The sequence below is a fragment of the Corvus brachyrhynchos genome, unplaced genomic scaffold, assembly GCF_000691975.1.
Source record: "Corvus brachyrhynchos isolate BGI_N302 unplaced genomic scaffold, ASM69197v1 scaffold338, whole genome shotgun sequence".
NCBI classification, from domain to species: Eukaryota; Metazoa; Chordata; class Aves; order Passeriformes; family Corvidae; genus Corvus; species Corvus brachyrhynchos.
In genome coordinates, this window is record NW_008239334.1 from 1,409,483 (window position 1) to 1,415,729 (window position 6,247).

Here is a 6,247-nt window from a genome sequence, read left to right on the forward strand (position 1 = left end):
ACAAGCTGCACACTGGAGTTGCAGCTACCTCTTGCTTTGAGTCACACTGAGCTTTCACACCCTTCAGTGAACCTTAAAGTATCATCCAACCACACTGATTTATCCAAAACATTTTTGAAAGCTGAAACTACCAGGTGTTGGCTATAAAAACTCCCAGCAAGGAATATAATCTACTTGTGAGCACTAATTAAAACTACAGACAATAAAAGCCATCCAAGGCAAAGGCTGGGGGGGGGGCGGTTCTGATGAGACACTGGGGATTTTTCCCTTTTGTTCCTGAGACATATACACTGGTTCAATTCTTCCACTGCTCCAAAATGACTGTGGCTTTGTTCACTTATTTTTTCTTCCCCTACAAGCAGCATTCCTCCTCCTGCAGGTGCTGAGGTGGCATCTCTCTGTAAAATAAAAGGCTTCTGGCAGGTTAGACATGACCTCTCTTGCATTGCTGCGGCACAATGAAAAACCTTGAGCTGAACAAGGTTTTGAGACCAAAGATTCCCAAAGTCTGACGCCAGAGAGTTTAGACGAGGAGTTCTGCATGCCACAACACTTTTCCCTGACTCACTGAAAATCCTTATTAAGAAAGACCAGTTTTAGAAAGCCCATCCTTCAACCACATTAGGTTTCTTGACAATTTCCTCCTTGCCCCCACAAAGAAGTAGTTTCAAACAAGTGAGGAAAAAAGATAAAGCACGCGTAAGGCAGCCAGCCCAACTGGAAAGATTCCCTCTTTTGCAAAAAGGTAAATTAAAAAAAAAAAAAAAAAAAAAAAAAGACACTCAAAATACATAGTTATGACATTTTCAGCTCTGTTTTGGAAGAGCTGCAACATGTAAGACATGACTAGAAATCAAATTCACAGCTGCCAGGCAGCCAGCTACAGTTCGCCCTATCAGGAAATAAAATAACCATATTTGCAGTAATTAAGACTGATGAAACCAAGTAATGACTGTGAGTATCACATCTGCTCCCTATAAAAGTCCTGACTAATCTGCAGGAATGAGTAGCCTACAGCCACCCTCCTCTGCACCGCAGTAGTGAGAGCAGGAATCAAGGCAATGAGGATGGTATCATCTTGAAACAGATCCCACAAGAGACTAAAGCCCTTCCATCTCCCAGGTCCCACCCACAAGCAGTTATCCTTTCTCCAAACGGGCCTGGAACAGTATGATTTCAAGACTTTTAGTTACATAATGCAGTAAATTGCTGCGCTTTTCAAAGCTCAGACTGGCAGGACTCCAGCACAGAAAGACAGAGGCTCACATTTATAAAGCGCTGCAAATGCCCCAAAGTATTTCTGGGGCCAAAACTTCATAGAAGTGGCTCACACCGCTCCTTTTTGGGGTCAAAGGAAGAGGGACATCCCCCCACCCAAACAGAGGCCCTCCCCAGGCACAACACACCCCTGCCTCTACTCACACATCCCTCCAGCTCAAGTTTTCTCTACTCTGGGCATACACTCAGCAGCATCTGCTGCCCTTTGAGCTCACAAAGCCTTTCCCACGGAGCAGGGATCTCAGAGTGCCTGGGGGCTGGGGCAGGGCAGGCAAGGAGCCTCAACTCTTGCTCCCATGGAGCAGGACAGGCAGAGAGCCCCATATCTTTCTCCCACAACCCATCATCAGCCTGTCCACACAGGCTTGTGCTGCTACCAGCAGAGGTTCATCTGGCATCTTCGCAGGTGTGAAGTCCACAGTGGCTCATCCCAGCCCTGCTGTCTTTGCTTCCTGCTGTCTGTTCCTCCTGTGCTCCCCCAGGTTCTGAGATGGACATAGCAATGTCCAGAGCAGGATCTCCACAGCAAAAAGACATCCAGGGATATCCCAGCTATCCAACGGCCATTTAGGCCTCTCATGCCTTCATCAGCTGGACCCAGTCTTTGGCCTGTGATTGCCAATGCTGAAACACCTAGGCCAGGCAGGATGGGCACAAAGCTGCCCCTTGCTAGCAGCACAGATCGCACTCCCTGAGGGGGCTCTTCCCTCAAGCCTGCAGCAGAAAGGGGGATGCTGCTCCCCAGGAGCCTGTTCCCATCAGCCCCAGCCCAAAGAACCAGCAAGGATTAGCCACATCCACCCCTCCCAGCACAACCTCCCAAGCCCAGCTCACCACAAGAGGCTCTTCCAGTGCTCAGCACAGGGCCATAAACATCCATGGGACATTTGCCCAACATGGTGAGCTGGCAGGCCCTCAACATCCCTTCTGATCCCTGAAACTGAGATCTCATGCTGGGGAAATGAAGGGGCTGGCAATCACCAGCTGTTCACAGCCAATAACACTCTATAGCTTCAAATTTGGCCTTTTTCTGGCCTGAAGTAAGAGGAAATAGAGATTGTCAGGAGTTGAGACACCACTTTAACCAGTTTTAAGAGGGTTTAGAGCATTATGCACAGAGCTGTAATTCCATCGGGCACCCACAGCAGGGGTTTAACCTGGCAGCACATGGCCTACGTGACTCCCCAGCGCTTCCAAGGGCTCTGCACCAGGACAATAGTCAATTGAGGCCCTGCTCAGCCCCAGCCTTTGCTGCTGGGGTGAGCCAAGGTCAGCAGCACATGCAGGGCTCACTCAAGGCCAGCAGCCCGCACAGGCAAGCTCAAGGTTTTGGCCAGAAGCAGCCCAGCCCACTCAGTGCTTCTTCCCACCAGGGATGGCCAACACACCCCCAGACATGCCCTGGTCTGCCGGCCCGGTGAGCCAACACCAGCGCGCAGACAGACAGACGCCACGGGACACGGCCTTGGCAGCTGCCCTCCTCCAGCTCCCCCACTGGCAGCACGACGCTCAACCTGCAGAGGCACAGATCATCCTGCTCACCCCACCAGGCAGGACCACAGGCTTTCCCCGGACAGTCACAACTGGTCTCGCTGGTGGACACAGCCCCTCAGCCCCCAAAACACCCCCAGCACGGCACAGGGCACAAAAGGCTGCAAGCTGCCCTGCAAAGTGAGATATTGGGACAGTTTGTTGGCAGCTTTGGGGGAAGCCAACCAACCAGAGAGATGAGCAGCTATTTGCATCCACCAGAGAAGCTCCCATCTGGGGCTGCCATGGCTGACTGTTAGCATCAGCAGTGCTCAGTAAGGAACGAGCATCTTACTGATACGAGAAAGCATGAAATCAAGCTTAAGCAACCTACCAACAAGCCCAAGGGAGAAAGCCTGGCTTATTTCTACACCTGTGGTCATGGCTCTTCTACAGCCCTCTGACCCAAAACCCCGCAGCCAGAGGGGTTTGCAGGCCAGTTACAAGAACATTACGTGAATCAAGCAGCTCTTGCATGTAGACTGGGCTCACATCAGCTTCAGCCCCCAGCACAGCACCCAGAGTCCCCTCTCTAACTGTCCCCCCGCCCCCATGGAAAGGGATTCCCTGGCAGCACCAGCTGCCAGCCAAGCCCCTCAGTCTCAGGAGGGGACAGAGGGTGCTCAAGCCCCTGTAGAGCATTTCCCAGTTCCACCCCGAGCACAAGTCATACGCCAGGACACAGAGTTGATCCTCCCCGCACCAGCGGTGCTCAGGAACGCTCCCAGGACACCCCGTGCCCGCCCGGAAATCCTCAGAATGAGAAAAATGTGGTATGGAATAGCATCGGCATTCTTTCATTAGACACCCGCAACACCAGCCAGAGACAGCTCCGCACGTCTTGGCAAAGCAAGGGGCTGCAAAATCCCAAAAAGTCACAATCATCACCATCAAACAGAACTGGCTGTCCCTTCCCTAAGAGTAGGAGTCTGAATTTTGATCCCAGCCACTGCCACATTATTGCTACCTTCAAGCCCTCAAACCACAGATGAGGAAGCACCAGGATAGAGGTGGGACATGCACACGACGGACGCAAAAGCACAAGGGTGGAGGTGGGAGAGGAGGTCACACCAAGGACCCAGGAGCACAGGGATGGAGGTGGGACACTCACATCGAGGACCCAGCCCTCAAACCAGGACCAAGGCAGCACTGGGATGGAGGCAGGAGAGGCGGTCACACCGAGGGCCCAGTAGCACTCCAGTGATTGTGGTTTCTGTAATTAACTACAGCCCCACATGGATTTTCCTTGGCTACAGAACAACTACTCTGCAGAAGCTCTAAGGGCACATCTGAAAGTGAGTCATACCGATACCAGTGGTGAGAGGCTCCCACTTTCTTAAGTCTGTTATAGGCTGATTCCAGAGGAGGAAATAGGAAAAGCCATAAAAGCGCAACAATAGATTTGCACTACAGGGCTTAATGAGATGCACCTCCCAAGCCTACCTGCAGCTTTTCAACTCCTCATAAAGGAGATACAAAAGGACAGCATGAAAGTCACTGGGTATTTTCCACCTTAGCTGCCAGATAAATCAGGCCAACTGTGCCAAAAAGGAGTCAAGAGAAAGCACATGCGACCATTCACACTTTTTCCAGGTAACACTTAATGGAAGGGAACCATGTTTCACACCTTCCAAGGGGCCAGGACAGCCACAGGCAGCCCCACGACTTTGGGGCAGAGAGATTTGCCATACACTAGCAGAATTTGTCTGGAATTAGGAGGTCTATCACCCCAGCCATTCATCTAAGACCAAAAAAGTTCCTTCCCAACAAAGGCACCATCAGGGGCTTGGGGAGTTTCTTTACACCCAGCACACGCCAGCAACATGTTTCCTGCCCGTTTCTCAGCACTGCTCCTTTCCTTCCAGACACAGCCAAGGAAACTTCAGTGCAAAGACTCGCGGGAGAATCCAACAGCACTTAATGACCTCGCTTAGCATGAAAATGGGATGCCTGTGCACCACAAAAAGACTTAAGACTCACAGAAAGGCACAAAACCAGAATCATTATACCTGTTTTCTTGTGATGGAACTAAGAAAACCCACCTTCTTCCTCAGAAGAAACTTAAAGCCGGAGAACATGAGTAACCGTGGTGCAAAAGGTCCATCCATAAAGGGCAACGTGTGAGCACTCAGGCCATTTACTGTTCCAGGACACAAATCCCACCTCTTCTGCCGCAAATACAATTCACAATTTCATCCTGATCCTCCTGTTCACACTCCGTCCCCTTTGCCTGGATCAGCTTTCAAACCCTCAAGTGTTGTTCATTCCTCCATGATGCATTTGTGCACCCTTCAGCTGCAGTACTCCTGCCTGACCTGCAACACCCACCCTGGGTGAAGCATCCCAGCAGCATGTCTGGAGCCCAGCCCCACCGAGCTCCCCGAGCATCTCACCCTGGGGCCAGCGAACACCTGCCAAGGGCCACCAGGCTTCAACCAGAACAGACCCCAGGACCAGAGCGGGTAGGTGCTGGCTCTGGGAGCGTTCTGACAGCCCCTTGCTGCCCAGCGAGTGTGAGCTACCACCAGCCACCAGTGTACTCCAGCAGTCCCAGCTTTCTGCTGCCGGTCACCGCAACACCTCGCCGGCTGAGTGATTCACACACTGGAGGCTGGGTGCGCGCCCGAAACACGTATGGCACCATCAAGACCTTACTGCCACCTCCTCTCTGAGCAAGGCAGAAACAAGCGTTAAAGGCGCCTTTCCTGGTGCCAGAGCACGGCTCAGCAGTCCATCCCGCAAAGCCAACAGGAGATCACGGTGCTGAAGGACTTGGGTCACTCACCCACCTGAGCATCCTCGAGTGCCCGAGGTCCAGCTCTGAGCACCTACCAAGAGGAATCACCTGAAGGCCGGTATGAGCGGCATCACGATATAGTGCTCACCCAGGTGCTGCGGGCTGCAAGAGTACTCCCCATGGGGACGGGGGGTACCCCCGTGCACCCCAATACCGCAGACCCACTCCCGGGACACGGTTCCCACACAGCTCCCAGGCCCTCCTCGCCTCTATCAATAGAGCCAAACATACACAGTAATCACCTCTTCCGTGCACCCCAGCGTTTATCGAGCACCCTCAAACGGTGCGGGGATCGCCCGGGGCGGCCCACAAATACACTGGGGGAGCGGCCGGGCCGAGGGAACGAGGAGCCCCCCGGGACAGGGAACCCCCACTCCGGGGCAGCTGGGCTACCCGGGCTCCCCGAGGTCACCATCGTCCATCCTCACCGTTCCCCAGGAGAAGGAAGCCGGGGAAACCCCGACCCCAAGGCGCTACTGCCGGTGAGAGTAGGGACGAAGGCGGTCGGGGCAGGCTACTGGGGGATCCTCACCACGCGGCCATACCAGAGCGGGAAGAAAACATGGCTCCCCCCTCAGTTCGGGGTCGTGGGGAGACCGAAGCGGCGGCTCCAACCCAGCCAGAAATGCCGGTATGGAATCG